The sequence below is a fragment of the Lonchura striata genome, chromosome 4 (assembly GCF_050655825.1).
Source record: "Lonchura striata isolate lonStrDom1 chromosome 4, ASM5065582v1, whole genome shotgun sequence".
In the NCBI taxonomy this organism is placed as follows: Eukaryota; Metazoa; Chordata; class Aves; order Passeriformes; family Estrildidae; genus Lonchura; species Lonchura striata.
The window spans coordinates 33687970-33705512 of NC_140706.1; the positions used below are offsets into that span (position 1 = coordinate 33687970).

At 34.9% G+C, this 17543-nt stretch overlaps 1 protein-coding gene across 30 annotated transcripts in view; it reads right to left on the reverse strand.

Annotated features, from left to right (window-relative positions):
* Positions 1-17543, reverse strand: part of TENM3 (teneurin transmembrane protein 3) — a 1286597-nt gene that overhangs the window by 986617 nt on the left and 282437 nt on the right. The window contains exon 1 of one of the 30 annotated variants that reach the window (XM_085578774.1): positions 14448-14464. The exons of the other annotated variants lie outside the window; for them this stretch is intronic. The gene's annotated coding sequence lies outside the window, so the exon portion shown is untranslated. Of the gene's footprint in view, positions 1-14447; positions 14465-17543 lie in introns of those variants that run through there. 30 annotated transcript variants of the gene reach the window in all.

Here is a 17543-nt window from a genome sequence, read left to right on the forward strand (position 1 = left end):
CGATGGGAGCAGCTCCAGCTCGCAGGCAGGCAGCAGCACTGAGCTCAGCTGCGCAGCTCGCTGCGGAATTCCCTGAGCTCCTATTATGGGAGTTTCGGAGGCAGCAGGCAGCCAGGGAACTCCTCCCAGAGGATTATGAATAGTGAGAAGGAAGAAAAACAAAGAACCAAAGCAAATGAAAACCAAGCAATGGTGACTCCTTTTAGAGTCTTCTAAGGTAACTACACTGATAAAAATGCCCATTGAATCACTTTTCTAATCTTACAAGACACTTGGGCCCTCAGGACATAATGCCAGGCTATAGCATATTCCACACATGCACGTTATTTACAACCAAAAAAGAGAGTGGAAGGCACAGCCTTACCAGACGGAAGCAACCATTGGCACTAGAATGGCTGACACTTGACTTTTCCAGCAATCAGGCATCATTAAAAACCAAAACCCAAACCCTTTCACAACTTTAGAAAATAAGTCTTCCTCCTGCTCATATCCATCTTTTATAAGATGCATACATATATTATTATTTATTTATTCCCATAAAGCACTGTTTCTTTCTTAAGTAGTCTCAGTCATCATTCTAATCAAGAGAACATTGTCACACATCAACACTTTGACAAAGAGGAGGAAAAGGTTAAAAAATCAAAGTCTCTGTACCAATAGAAAATTGACTAAAAGCCATGCACATTAATTTAGCAGTCTAAATCAGCATCTATTAAAAAGAAAAATATCACTATGGGAGACAAAGAGATTTAGAATTCACAATTTTAAACTGCTGTACCCTCATTTCCAAACTGTTATTCTTTCTTCATCCACCCTAAGACTTCCTATGTCAAAGTTCATGACATCAAAATGTAACACTGAATGTCCTTTTCATCTTAGAAGTGTGTATAGTTACTTTACATACATCTTGTAATGTTTTTCTTGTATTATATTTTTGAAATACTAAAAAATAAATGGGCTTGGTTATGTGCCCGGTCAGAAACTAACAGAATCCATTTTGATTATGCTAGACTCCAAACAGAGTTTAAGTTATACCATTGGAGTAAAGTATTAGTTAATGAAGACTTTTCCAGGATCTGCTACTGGACTGAGAATATTTCACTCACGGACTTTATTCATTTATAGCAGACAGCAACTTGAATTGCTGTGCTCTCCTTTAGCAATTCATATGCAGAGAAAATTCATAAACATAGATTTATTCATTTGGCCAGAGGTTATCAGTAACTTTCAGATATCTGGACTTTAACTTCTCAAGGCAAATGCTAAGAAATTGTTTGGGGCACATCCCGAATAGCATATTGCAGTAAAATTAAACATGCATGCTTTAGCCATTCATATTTAGGTATCTGCCCAAATAAGAACTAAAGCTTTAGCAAGTAATGTCTTCTTCACAGCACAACAAAGGAATTAGACAAGATGTAGGGTTTTCTTTTCATTACATTTCTGAAGTTAATGTATTATTTCATCTAGTTTCTGAAACTGGAAAAAGAAAAAGAAGAAAATGTGATTTCCAAGTCAGTTGTTAGAAAAAAAGAATAAAAGAAAAGAGAGGGAAACAGCATTGTTGAAATAATATGGGAAGATTGAGACTAGATAATCAAAAAATCTTTGGGAAGGAAGAAGAATAAGGCTGCAGAAAGGATTGTGGTAAAAATTTCATATGTGATATAGGACGGAATAGGAATGTTGATACCTACAGTATCCTCAGTTGAGGAGAATCTAACTTGATCAAACAATAAATTCAAGTGTTTATAGCAAGGAAAATTTTGTTCTTGTGAGCTAATATACCAGCTACCACACAAAAGCAAACTGAAATTTTCCATAGCTTCAGAAAAGGGCAGTGAAGATGAAAACATGAAATATTTTGAAAATCTCATTAGCTCAAATTAAAGATGAAAAACTCAGAAAGTGATGGTCATTTTAGGAATGAGGAATGTGAATAGGTTATTCCACAAGTATTAAAAAAACAGCCTGAGGTGAAGACAGGGATGGCTCATCTCATAGCCAAGTGCTTCACCCAATTAGAGCAAATATAAGGTTCTTCCTGCTCCATCATTCTGGCATGTTGATTTCTAAGGAAGCTTCTCTTGGACACACCATTTAATCCAGTGCTATGTCTATCATCTATCATAATATACTTGCTTGGGATTTCCTAAAACACAATTTATGTATAAAAACACTTCAGTTATTGTAAAGCCTGTCTTGTGGCCAATCTATCTTCCTTCAGAGGCTTTGTACAAAAATACTGTCTTTTGTAGTTCAGTAGCATAGAGATCCTTGCACAGTATCCATGTGGTGAAAGGAAAAGCACACATAATGATTTGATTCTAAAAATAGACTCAGCAAAGCTGAGCAGTAATAGATTGGTAAGTAATTACATTCTAAGTAAATATATGCAGCTAAATCATATTCATTTATGTGCAGAAAGCTTGTATAGTAATTATGACTTAAAAACCTATTTAAATCATTTGTTTCAAATCTTAGATGAGGCACATGCCTTTGCATTCTCCAAGTGCAATCCTTTGCAAAGGATTCAATTCCATTCTAAGAGTTCACATCTTAAGAAATGAACAAAAAAAAATAAGCTGTTGCACATTCTGTCAAGAGTAAATAAAGTTAAGTTCTGTTGGGGTATTTTCAGGGGAAACTATGCAAGATATATTATCTAATGATATTTTGACATGAAGAAACTAAACACATTATGTATTTGTCAGAGACCATACATATAGAAGAGTACAAGATTATTGGAAGCTATTGATTCCAAGATTTACAGCATCACTGAGTTTTTAAATATTAAGTTTTTGATGCTACATGTGACTTAAATCCCTAAAATAAGATTAGATTTTAGAAAATGAAGAAGTCTTTATAAAAATCTGCAAATGTTGAAACTGAAAGATACAGAATGTGGTCTTGCTTGTAGTAAAACGAGTAGTACATATTTTGTTTCCTACTGAAAAAAAAGTAAATAGTTTAAAAAAGTAAGAAAAATGGGAAAGGGGAGAACTTACAAAAAATTATAGGATTTTTTTGCCCTCTGCCCAACATACTTCTTATAATGCCCAGTCTTTTTCTAGAAAACTGGAAGTTATGAAAGAACATTCAATTTACTTTCTGCACTAGGATATATTCTCTAGGAAAGATAAAGAAGTATTAAACTGAAGACTAAATTCAGAACCTTGAAAACACATAAGCCTTCATGTTTTTGAGTGCTTTTTACCCAGTAGCACACACTTTAGTTTTGAAGTCATGGATCAAAACCCTATTTTTGAAAGCACTAGACCAATACAGAGCAAAAATATCTTCTTGAAAGCATATGACAAGGCAAGTAAAAGTGCAAAGGAAGAATGGAAATCTGAGGAAAAAGTAAAAAAAGCCAACCCTATTAATATACATTATGTTACATCAGCAGCCTAATTATTGTCAAGTAAAGATAGTGTGCATATTTATAGAAAAGTTCCCCCATGCAATAAAGCATGGAATTGATAGCTTGAAAATGTAACAAGAAGGCTACAGAAGCTGGAATCATAACATGGTAATTATTTTTGTACCCATGCAAGAAGTGTCTGTCTGACATCCCTCAGTTCTCACTGGCCTAGTTCCCACAGCATCCCACAGCTCCAGTCTGGAAGCAGCATGCCTGCATTGCTCTGTTTGAGCCTGTGAGCCCTCTTTCCTTCCTGTGTACATGAAGATCTCTTTCAATCTAAATTATCGCTAAATGAAAGCTGTGCCTATCCACTCACAGTTCTCCTCATTGCTTCCAGCACTGTTTCCAGTTCACTTGAAATTTACTTGTACCAAATATCCACAATGTCCATTTGCTGCAATTGTAAACCTGTCTCCCAGTTTCCTTGTAACTCTTACTTACTCGAGGCTTTGTCAGAATATTCTTGACATGCTGACTCAGAGTCACTTTGAGTCAGTGTCTGAGAACCAGGGATGAAGGTGTCAGGCACTGATAGCATTCCTCTAACTGCAGATGAGAAAGGAAATATATTTGCATCATGGGCTTACTATGGAACAAGAGGAGGGGAAAAAAAGAAGGCATCTTCTCAGACAACCCTGAGACCAAATAGTACCATAGGTGTAAAAAGATTTTTGTATGTCCCTATATAGATGAGGGTGCACTCTACACTACTGCCTTCTCACATACATTAGGTCCAACTCTTTAACTCATATTTTTCTCCCTGTATAACATTTTACTCCTGTTCCTTATCAAGGAAGATCTTGTGCCATTATAAAATATTATGAGTGTGATTCTAGTTTTTGTATCATCCTTCATGAAAATTTTAATTGACCATCAAAGTCTGGATAGTCTGCTGCTTAACTCCTTTTCAGTGCAAGATAAAAGTCCAGAGTGTGCTCTCACCCTTTCTTTAGATCAAAATTTCAGCCATATTAGGTTTCTTTAACTTGATGTTTACTAATTTTCTATCAGCAGACACTTTCATTGTGTTCAGTGAAGCATAACTACAATAAGTGTTTTGTTGAAGACTGGATTGACAATATCTAGCCTCTTTGTCTCATGTAGAAATTGTTTCAAATAAATACTGTGTATACAGATGTGTGCATAATCTCATTTTATTGCAATTTACTGATGGGTTTCCAGGTCTAAACCCAGATATAGCTGAAAGCATTATTCTTTTTCATTTTAAAACTGTATTTCATGTCTCACATTTCAGTGGTTTTATGGCAGAACATAAACCAAAACAACTGGTAAATGTCATAGAATTCAGGTATGAAAAACATGCAAGTTAATTTCATGCATTTGTATATATATGTATGTATATATATATATATATACTTATTTTTTGATTTTATGGATCTTTTAGGATATCCAAAGAGGCCACACTTATTTTGAGTGTTGCTACAATATGTATAAATCACTGCCTATAGCACTAACATACAGAAAATTATGATAGCGACAAAGAAAATGGGATTTGCTCATCTAGCTTAAAACAAGTATCCAAACAAAAGTATCCATAGAAAAATCGGGCACAGAAATGTAGGCTTCTGTAAAACAACATGCAGATCACAATGAGAAAATCCCATACTAAATATGATCCAAATATGATTATGTCCAAATTCACAGCCTCTTAATACTGGGGAGGGTTGTTTTTTGGGAGTATTTTTTCACGCAGCACAAGAGTATATGAAAAGCTTTAATTGGATTTCAAGTTTGAAGCTATTTCCTAACACTTGTGGACATACTTATTTTTACCAGGGCATCTTGAAGATGCCACAGTCAAACACAACAATGATATTTGAAAAAGACAGAATCACAGAATCATCATGGTTGGAAGAAACCTCTAAGATTATTGAGTCCAACTGTTAACAAAGCATTGCCAATTCCACCAGTAAACAACATCCCTAAGCAATGCATCTACATGTTTTTTGAATGTTTTCAGGGATAGTGAAACTTACCTGGGAAGACTACTCCAGTGCTTGACAACTCTTTCAGTGAATAAATGGAAAATTTCCATAATATCCAGCCTAAACTTTCCCTGGTGCAACATGAGGCTATTTCTTCACTTGTTACCTGGAAGAAGAGGCCGACTCGCACCTGGCTACAGCCTTCTTTCAGGTAGTTGTAGAGAGCCATAAGGTCTCCCCTGAATCTTCTTTTCTCTAGGTGAAATGACTCCAGCTTCCTCAGCTACTCCTCCCAGGACTTGTGATCCAGGCCCTCCACCAGCTCCACTGTCCTTCTCTGGACACGCTCCAGCCCCTCAATGTCCTTCTTGTAGTGAGGGGACAGGAGCTGGACACAGCACTCGAGGTGTGGCCTCACCAGTGCTGAGTACAGGGGGACAGTCGCTGTGCTGGTGCTGCTGGCCACACTGCTGCTGATGCAGGTCAGGATGCCATCGGCCTTCCTGGCCACCTGGACACATCTGGCTCTTGTTCAGCCTCTGTCAGCCAGCACCCCAGGCTCTAATCTACTGGGCAGTTTTCCAGCCCCAGCCCTGTACTGTAGTTGGGCTTGCTGATACAGTGGAGCTTTTTGGTATCTTGAAGTATTTTTAACTTTACATCTCCTAATATTGCTTCTGTTTAAATACTTCACTCAGTAAGTGAGCAGACATCAGCTCAGATTCAGATAATAAATTAAAATGTGTTATGTAATAGTTGGAGAAAACACAACAGCAATAGCCCAGTTACTATATTATTTCATGCTTCTATAGAGACTAAAGAACAGTATTTTTTATTTTCAAAGTCTTATATTTTCTTTCTTTTCTAAATTTAAGCTCAGCTTTATGGCACAGCATAAATAAAAATCAGTAGAATGTTCCTCATTCATCAAAGTATTGAACATGGATTTATGTCAGCAGTTTCATTCAAGTCTAAGGGTCTATGACAATGTTTAATAAGAAATATATATATATATACACGTGTTTCTGTATAAGTCAGCATCTTCTGCCAATTAATTTATGAAAACTTTGCTAAGCATTGCTCCTATTACAAACAAAGAAAAATTGTTTGGGTTTGCTTTTCTGCTTTCAGAGAAAGGGGCATGATCTCAGCTTTGCTCTAGTATGTGTGATTCCATGAAAATGATCATTTTCTTGGTATCTCTGCAACAGTTTTAGAATGAACTGAGAAGAGTAAAAAAGTGCTTTAGCCACAGGCACAGAACAAGGTTCTACAAACTCTTTCTTCCAAATGGAAACATTAATTTCCACTTTTTATTTCCTGGTTGTGGTTGTTTGGGGAAGCAGATGTCTGTTTATCCATACACCTCTTAGATATTTTAAATTAGACACAATATGCAAAACATCACATATTGAAAAACTAATTTTTCTGAAATTTTGTGTTTCTTTGCACATTTAATTTGAAGCAAGATATGAACAGCAGACTAATGTATGAGGGATTGTTCAGTAGTGTCCTTCACTGCCAGGGATAGAAGCCATCAATTCTAACCCATCCTCCTAAAGAAATAAATTTCCTAATAGCTGGTCAGAAAATTAGATGAAAAGAAATTATGATCTCAGTTTAAGCTCCTAAAGGCAAGGAACAAGCAAAAGCAAAGCTCTTACTTACAAGTAGGACTTATCAATTGACAGGGCAAAATAAGGATAAAAACTAAACCACTAGAATGTTCTTTTAAGTGATCCTTGAAAAACTGGAACACAGTACTAAGAGTACAGAAACTTGCACCACCAATTCTTTCACAATATTTATAGACACAGATTGGACAGTAGGAATCTATCAATAGATCAATGACAGCCAAGCCAGACTTTGAAGACAGGTAATACCGTAAGGTGTCGTTTAATACCTGCCTTCTATCTTGAGTGGTTCACTAACATCAGTTTTTTTAAGGATCACAAACCAGAAGATCTCAGACCACAGCTTACAAGATGCAGACAAAATAGAGGTATTGTTAAAGTGCAGCCCAAGGATACACTCAGACACAAAGTGAGAAATTACTAATGTTAATATAATGCTTTCCTCATGCCTGAAATAATCCTAGAGAAAATTATAAGAGATTTAAATAATCATTTCCCTCCCATACTTTCTATTCTGTTTTGACTGAGAACTTCTTTACAGACACTTGAGTACTCTCTGATTGAACAAAATCTAGTTGACCTTAATGTGAACCTTTAATATTTTATTGGAATACAAACAGCAATATTCTAAATTACTTTTTCATAGCTGTGTATTATAACGCTTTTTAACTTATCAACTCTCTATACTTAACTTTGCCCTAACTAAACCTGAGATTACTTTCACCACAATTTCAGTATGACATCTGACATGTCTTTTTCACATAAATATAATCAAATTATAAAACCTTTAACAAAAAATAAATATAATAATAGGTTTGTTTGTAAACATATTGTTTTTTATATAAAGTAGCAAAGACTACTTTGCTTCTATGAAGTTAGCATATCTCTAAAAGTAAAACCTTTTTCAATGTGCAAAGAAAATGAATGCATTATCTACGGAGTCTATACATTTTGGAACATATTCTGAAAAGCATTGAGAATGATCCAGATTTTCAGAGGATAAATTGCCAATTGCTTCTCACCTACAAAATATGCAATCATTGACACCAGAGGTGATTCATGAAATGACAGCATTTCACTGTGATGAATAAACAAATCAAATATATGCTGGTCAAGATTATAAAAAGCAAAGTAATAATAAAAAGATAATTAAAAACATACTCAGTGAAGAGAAAACAAAATCCAAGCATGAAAAAACCCAATCAGTGGTTTAGCTTGACTTACTATAAATCTAAGTTGGGCTTCTTCAAGTCTAAACACCATAAGAAATAACAATAAAAGGTGGAGCTTCTGGTTTGTCCAAGGTGAACATTTAGTGTTCCTTTTTTATAAATTCCCAAGCAGCACAAGAGAAAGAGTTTCTCTGTCATACTCCACTGTGGTAACTAAAATTATAATTTATTTTTACAGAATTAAGTACCTTAAGTTTCTTATACAACCCCTATCCTCTCCATATTTTTATGTTAGCAAAATCTAAAGGGACTTATAAATATTTTTTTTGTCATGCACTGAATTACACCTGAGCATTGGATGGAGCTCACATATTAACTTTATTAAATTCATTACACTGTTTCTTACTTTTAGCAGCATTTCTATTTGTACTCCCTCCAAATTACTGTTCAATCACAAGTTTAATGCCAACTTTCCTCCAAGAGGTTCCACTTTCTGATCTAAAGTATTTTTGATAGAGTCCATCTGTATAGCCTCATCTGAGAAAATTACTTAGTTAAGCAGAAGAACTTGGTCAAAGACCACAAAAAAACAGCCACAGATGGTAAGAAAGGTAACCATTAGGTCACACATGGCAGTTGCTGAGCATATTGATGCTTATTCTACAGGTTTATTAGTCCTGGTTAGATAATGGATATATCCTGCTAGCATGTTTCTTTGCAAACCAGAAAAAAAATACCATGCAACAGAAAAAAAAAATTAAATAAGAAAGCCTCAAGTATAATTTTTAAGCACGTTAGTGGAAAGAACAGAAAAAGAAAAACCTGAAACAGTACTGAATACTGAAAAGAATCCATAGATTTCAGCCAAACTTTCCCATGGAGCACATCAATATTGTGGCACTGCATACTTGGTAGTGACTTGACTTTTAGCACACTATCTCGAAGGCTTCTGTTTAGACTCCCAGGCTGTGGTTGCCATATTATGTTTTAGGGGTATAAGTGTATCATGGCAACCATGCTTTCGTAAAGTATTTAAGTGAGGCAGTAATGCAAAAAATCCCAGGCACGGCAGCATTATGAACCCTTTTAGTTGAACGAGTATTTTTTAATAAAAATCCTGTAATTAAAATCTACACTCCAGTGACATGAAATAGTCAATAGTTTACAAGTTACTTCAGTTCTATTGCAGATACTATAGGAAAGGCCAAGAGTTTAGAGCTGTTTATCTGTATGCGAAAGAGAAGTTTATTTATTATGAAATAATTATATTTGTTTTAGAAGTATAGTATTGTCATTGCTACAGTGTTGTTCTAAGAGATAATACAGCACTTACCCTGTGGTCCTATACTTTAGCTACTTGGAAATTAAATTAATTTCATGGAAACAGAGGGGAAAGTATATTATTGTTTTTGCATAAAAAGATATTCCCTCCCTCAACAATTTTTTACATTATAACTGAAATCTGGTGATTAACATGAGATAATAAGTGATTCCTTGCTTTACAATTCCATCCTCTGATTTTTGGTCTTTTCTCAGCATAAATGCTTTCTTTGGCATTTAGATTCCACAAGTTCCAAGTAAGAGTAACGTCTGTCAGGATTTTGTTGGGTAGTCAAAATTGTCATGGCAGCACAGATTGCTTTAAGCACTAAAAACACGTGTTTTACTGGACTAGTAGAAAGTGGTGGCTTCATTGAAAAACACCCCACAAATACAGACTGTAGGATGTAGTGACGCCAAGTAATGGTACCTTCCAAAGGGTTCCATCCTTTGGTTCTTCCAATGTGGGAACTTGATCACGAGTCCATTATCACAGGTATGCCATGAGGCTGTAAGAGAGCTTTTATGATAACCTTCATATTCCAAATCATATTTAAAATATTTTAAAAACCTAACAGTAATGCACTAAGCTACAAAAAGGGGTGATAGAGGAGAGGAACTAATTTTCCAAATGTAACTTAGAATATTGCCACTATTTCCCTTATTATGCAATAATAAATTTTATAATACAATAAATCAAGTAGACAAGCATTGAATGACATGGATAAAGTACATCTCTTTTTGCTGATCATCTCTCTTGTTATGTACTGGATAATAATTTCAAAAATTAATAGTTCAGTAAATACTTCAGTAAGATATTTTAAATTTGAAAAACTGATGATAAAATAAAGTATACTTTTGAATTAACAGCACAACATATTAGCTTACATATTAGCTTACTAGCTCAGTAGTTTAGTGTTCTGTGTTTGCACAAGAAAAGTTTCCCTGAGCAATAGAATAGCTTTTAAAGTGTCCTACTAATATCAGTTTCCTGCAACTTCAAGCACTCCTTGTCTCCAGAAACAGATTTCTAGAGACTGTTTCAGACAAGTTCAGCAAAGTTTATGCAGCAAAAAACCCCCTACCTGTCAAAAATGTAGTCTGCAAGAAGTGTACATTTAGTCCAAAATGTTGTATTTAATACATGAAAACTTCAAATGGGACTCGAGACAAATTTGAAAAAAAGAAGAAACAAAACTGTCCTTGTAAAACTTTAAGAATACAATTTCTAGTGAGCTGTCTTGATCACTTTAGATCCCTGGATTGCAAAACCTAATACCTCTGGTAGTACTTTGAGAAACGTGATTAATTCTTTCTGTAAAGGAATTTAATATAATTACTATTTATGAAAAAAGGTACACCAATGGAATACTCAGATGCAAGATCAGCAGATATAAATTTTATCCTTGTTACAACTGGCTTTCATGAATTTATCTCATTTAGAAGGTCACTCTAGAGCCAGGTAACTCTCAATGTCATACTGGATCCCAAGTGTGTTTTATGAGAACTAAGCATTAGTCTCAAGGATTGAAAGGATCTTCAATTTAGGTGAATTAAAAGCTGTAGTCCAAAATGTGGATATAAGATCAGTTTAGGCTACTCCATGTTAGATGAGACACGGGATTTATGGGTTGCTTTTGGTCTTAACTGTCCAAATTTCACCTAATCTGTGAAATAGTTACTGTAGCCCTTCCCAGAGTTTCCTGTTGAAATGTGCTTTGATGGAGCAATATCCTGCTCTTCATCCATAAAACATTTCATCTTCAAAACCACATCAGCATCCAGTCCTTGGGTTACAGTAAATCCCAAGCGCATCTACAAACATCTCTACATACATATGACAGTATGCAAATGGTACACTTTTCATTAAAGAATAGCCTTTTTTTTTTTCAACAATATCAGTTTATCTCTTTTAACATTCATGTTTCAACACAGAATTAAAAAGTAAATGCTGAGGATTCCCCATGGTCACAGCTCTCCTTCCCTCTGTGGAGATCTGTTTCTAAAATAACTCACATCCAATTACACAGGTCACTTGTGATAGTGGCTTTTCTTGGTGTGCCTGAAGAAAAGTCTGCAGTATTTGAACCATGAAAAATTATGCACAGTGTTTCATTTTAAAGATGTGCCAGATTAACAGAAGGTAATTGGGGTAGACTGTGAATGGTACCAGCTGCTTATTTGCAAATGCTACAGACATCGTTTATTTTTGCTTAGAATTTCTATTAAGTACTTTCCTAACAACTATTATAGCTTATTTTTTGCTATGTCATCCCCAAGCCAATAGTCCTTATTGGCTGCTTTTTCTTGTACCAGTTAAACTCATTCCTTCTACTATTACATTTACAACTGCAACTCTTCTCCTACCATTTTATGTAAGCAAAGGAGAAACAGGAAACATTGAGAGAAGTTTTAAGATTACTCGTTTCTTTGTAATATTCTCCCAGATTCAAAACCTTCACAATTCCAGTATTATTAAGTTGAATATTAACAAAACTACTGGACAATATAAATCAGTAAGAAGCTTATATTCAGTAGTGTTTTGGAAAGGAGGACTCTACAGGCAGCCCCTCCTCCTAACCAACACACATCATTGATTATATTTGCACAACTACTTTGAAGTTACTATTTTGTTATTAGTTTGGGGGTTAGAAACTAGCACATGACCAGAATGATAATGTAAGGCATTGTACCTTCCTTAAAGCCATGTGCAAAAAATATGAAAACTGGGTAATTTTCAGAACTTTCTCTGGAAATTATATATATATAGTTTTGTACACGGTGAATTTTCTTGACTCAAATTAGATGCATTAATAATAAAAGATTCTATTTGACTCCAACTTAAAAATGTTACAACCTTGACTATATGTAACAATACCCACCACATAAACAAAAGCTGTTGAATAGCAGCATCTTTTAGGTAAAAAGTATAAAAGGATCACTATCAGATAACTTTCTCACTTCTTGATTGTATTGAAATTATTTGAAACCTATTACCTAAGCAGATTATCAAAACTCTAAAATAATAAATCTTCCTTGATTATCTCAAAGATTTTTATTTAATATAAGTGCAACTGAGAGGAATTAAGATGCCCTGTAATATTATATCAAATATGCAATTTGCAATGGCATTCCTTTATTAAAAATGCCAATTATAATTGCACATAAAATTTAATTGAGGTCATTACCCTCCTGACAAGTTATTTCTAAATTCTTTCATCTAATAAGATTTGTTATTTTAACATTTTCCACATCAGTGCTTCTTTCACATCTATATACTTATCTATTTTTAAGGGTAATAGAAATTACTCATCATTTGATTGTATCATTGTGCTATTAATAAGAAAGTTATCTATTTAACTGCTTATCAGGGAGATGATATTATCCTTTTTGTATAAAATTGTAAATATGATCCTCTGAAAGCCATAATTCATTACACCATAATTATCATTGTTAAACTATTCACAAGGAAAAATAACACCAAATTATGAATGAATTCTTAGGATTGTCTGATTTTTCAGACTTGATTAAAGTGCTCAGGAAATTTATAATCTCAAAAAAAGAATTCTTACATTGGGCTTACTGCATTATTGCCATGTACTTTACCAAGTTAAGTATGTCTTGCCAATTCCTTATGTAGGCAAACAAAAGAGGTCATATTATTCACTAGAAGATCTCATCTACATGTTCCTATTTTATTCAGAAATAGTATATTGTTCAGGACAACTAATATTATTATCTTGGCTGTTTCCTAAGCCTCATGGGATGCTTTGCTTCATGTAAATGCATGTGGTGGAGGGTACCTTGTCTGAAGGGCATAAGGGTTTCCTTTTTCACAATAGACTTGTCTTGGGTATGTTTGCCAATAACATGCAAATAGTCAGATACTGAAGACAAAATTAATTTTGTTTTCAGTCCTTCAGATGTTTAATACATCTGGGAAGGTCGTTTATGCTGAAGTTTAGTATAAATCGAGCTCTACACTAAAAAAAAAATTCTACCTTCAATCAACCTAATCTAAATATATTAATTCATATTATATTATTGTGCATTTAAACCCCAGGGAAATTAGAAAGAGAGAGTTTTTTTTTTTTTTAAACTGTATTTTACTAACCATAGGCATATAAAAACAGGCAACAAGGAAAAATTTGGTCTCAGTAAACAATATTCTGTCTTGTACAGTTTTTGTACTGTGAGCAAGTCACCCCTTAGTGTACACACACCTAATGGAAACCAGTGCTTTAGTGTAAAAAGAGTATGAGATCACAGAGCATTGTTTCATGTTTCATGTGGACACTTCTACTTTCAACACAGAACAAAGGGCTGCCACTGTTACACTCTCCATGATAAAAAAGGCCATGTATTTCCCCCATTGCCTCACAGAAAACTAGGGCAGTACACTTGTTTCTTCAATGCAGGACAAACTAATTTTATCCTCACAATGGGGATAACTGAGTGAACAAAGTAATGGGGTCTTAAGTGGATCAAGTGGACCATATAATTGAAATTAACATCCCTTTTGAAATTTGCACTTACCTATAATTAAGATCTTAGTATGCAAATAGCGGCTTATGACCTAATATTCCCTATGTGTCCCTTTCCTGATTTCCATTAAAAAAAGAGAACTATTTCATCTTCTAGAACACACTAAACAAATAAACCATTCTGTCCCATCAGGATCCCACAAAGCAGGATGGATGTACAGAAGTGTAGTTTGCTAAAGCTTGCAACTAACCTGGCTTGGACTGGATTAATTTATTCCCTAGCTAGCTATCACCAAAAAAAAAAAAAAAAAAAGCCAATGTAAGGTATCAAAAATCAGAAACATTTTCATGAAGTAAAAATAAACACCACTGATCTGTGATAAACAAAATAATTACACCATGACCTATTTTATTTGCATAAATTTCCCTCTGGAAAAATCTAGTCTAAGCTCACTCTCACTTACTAGGTTCAAGGTTCTTCCTCCTCTGATCCAATGATACCACTCTGACTCTTTTGAGGATAGAAGTTCTAAGAAAAATAAAATCAAAGGAAAGTTGATGAGTATGTTTATTGAAAACATACTTTAGTGCCTTCAGGTTTTAAAATGTTAGTCAAAATGGGTAGGAAGATGCAAAACTTACCTTTGAAGGCACAATACCTGCCAGGTGTGAGAACCAAATGCACTAAAGATGTTTTCGTGCATCAGGTGACTTGGTTTTTTAATATCTTTCTGAATTTCTACAATTTTTTTCTACTATTTAAATACATCTAGCTTTGGTAACAATAATCACTCTGTATTTTTAAAATGAGAACCAGTCCCCTTAATAATCTATTAACTTTCAGATACATCACAGTGAAGAAAAAACAACTCATCGTTTGTCTTCTGTCAGAACGTGATCAAGCATATCCTAACTGATAATGACAGAAACTTGCATGATCTGTTAGGTATGGAACATAAAACTTATGTTCATTTCAACTACTCTGTGAAGCCTCATAAAATCTTGAGAGAGTTACCACTAAGCTAATAATATATTGCTGCATCAATTGAGCCAAAAAACATCCATAAAAGTGTTCCTTTTACATGCTCTAAAGCCTCCTGAAGGGAGAGGAGGGAGTGAAGAGAAGGAGAACTGGGTTTTTCAGTGCAGCCTAAGTAACAAGGCCAGAAGGGCTTCGTGCAAACATTAGTATTTGCCTTCTGAGGAGACAATTTACTTACTGGGAATGTATGAAATTAAAATGTTTCAGTGTCACAATAACTGATTTGAAAAAAACAGATACTTGAATATAAGGAATTTCCCTCACTCCATTACGAGATTTTCTAAACATGCCTCAATGCTTTATACAGTTTTACTGCCACAGGGTTATGAGGAACAACTGAGTGAGGAAGGTGACATTATATCTCTGCTAGATTACCAAATACAGTGGTTACCACCTATATATTCTAACAGAGAATATAACAAAGCAATGAAATATATAGTCTCTCTACCAAGATAAATATTTTTTCATCTAGTTGAAGGGATAATTCTTTTTTGCTTGAAAGTATTTTCATGCTATCAAATCTGTATTGTCTTTTACATAAATAAATTAACAGAAAATATATTCAAAACAGACAAAATTTTACAAACTTAATGATGAACATTAGTTTATAAAATCTTAAATATTCACTGGAGTCTCTTTCCACAAATATCTCAGAGAAGCAAGTAAAAAGATCAAAGCTAAGTAACTTGCCTATCCAGCCCCGCTGTTCAGATCACTGAATTCTGCTTCATTCACAAATTCTAAATGAACACTGCTGAGGTAGTTTTTGCCACAATCATTGAATTTTATACTAAAATACAGTGTTCAGAAGATAAGGAACTTATCTTTGATGAATTTTCTGTGCTGTACACTACCAAAGAGCATTCCTAAGACAAATTGTGTAGAAAATCTTCTCATGATTGTATCCTGTTGTCTAGTCCTCACCTTATATTTTCTAAAACCCGTGTTAGTAGCAAACACAATGATCTATCCCATACTCTTCAGCTGACTGTATTCCTTCTCCAATGAATGTGGGACATAATTTCTGATTATGATTTAGGGAGTTCTGGAATCTTCAGCACACAGTTGAGGAACAGTGAATTATCACTGGTGTCATGGTTTTACACCCAGCAGGAGATGAAACATAATGCAACCATTGGATCAATTGCCCACTATTCCTTCTCCCATCCTGGTGGAATGGGGAGGAGAACTGAAATAAAACTTGCTTTTTGAGATAACAGTTTAATAATTGAAAATGCAATAATAATGGATAATAACAGTAATAATTATTTTATATAATAATTATATATAATAATTATATAATATATAATATATATTATATGATATATATATTATATATTATAATTGTAATGCTTATAATGATAATATAAAGGGGAAAAAGCCCAAGTAATGCATTGTACAATTTCTCACAGCCCACTGACCAGTACCAGACCCTCACTTCCAGAACCCAGATTCACCATCCTTCCAGGTAATACCCCTCAGTTTACATGCTGGGCATGACATTCTCTGGTATGAAATATCCCTTTGGTCAGATTGGGTTACCTATCCCAGCTATACTTCCTCCCAGTCTCTTTTGTGTACCTCCTCACTGGGAAAAGGAAAAAAAAATGTCCTTGACTTAGGATAAACACTACTTAGAAAAAAACCCAAAAGATCAGTGTGTTATCAGCATTATTCTAATTCTGAATCCAAAACACACACTGTATCAGCTTCTGAGAAGAAATTAACTATCCAAGTTGAAACCAGGACAGCTGGCCAGCTGCTGATGCTTCCCTATGTCATTCAACACTGACCTGTGTCTTCTCTCACAGAGCTTTGCATTCAGTATTGTACAGCTGCCAGGAGTGAAAATATCATTGGAACAGGTTTTTATGTGGCAAAATGCAGCAGGCTGATGATGACCACAGTATCACAGCAATTCTGCATTAAACCAGCCTGATGGTCCCACAGCTGAGACACAGTGATGGTCAGTGACTACTCAGGCTCTGTAACTTGTTGGCTCCCATTTAAGTGAGGATGTTACTGAGGGCGGGTCATATAAACCTCAAAAATTACCAGGTGATTTTAGGATGATCCTATGAAAAGTCAACCATGGCCATTGTCAGAGCCCAGTTTCAATTTTAAACCCTCTCATAAATACTGGCCAGCATATCCTTGTATCTCTCCATCATGGTAGAAGGCAGCTGCTGGTGGGGCCCTGATGGTGGCTATTCCCTGCTGTCAAAAATATGTTAGCAAAGGAGTACACAAGGCCAAGGCAGGGCTGTTTGTCTGAGGGTTTTTTAAAATCAGCTAACAGAAGGGTAAACTTGAGGCTTTGGACTCAGCTTTCTGGTAAATTCTGCATTACACTACCACTGAAGTTAACTAAACAGCTACACAAAAACAAACCCTTCTAAAACAAATACATGTACTTGTTCTCTTTCTAGCTGAGGTGGGTGAGAATCAGGATTGAAATTGCTTGTTCTCCTCCTGACCTATAGATTTGTTTGCTTGCCTCAGCAATAGGGCACAAATG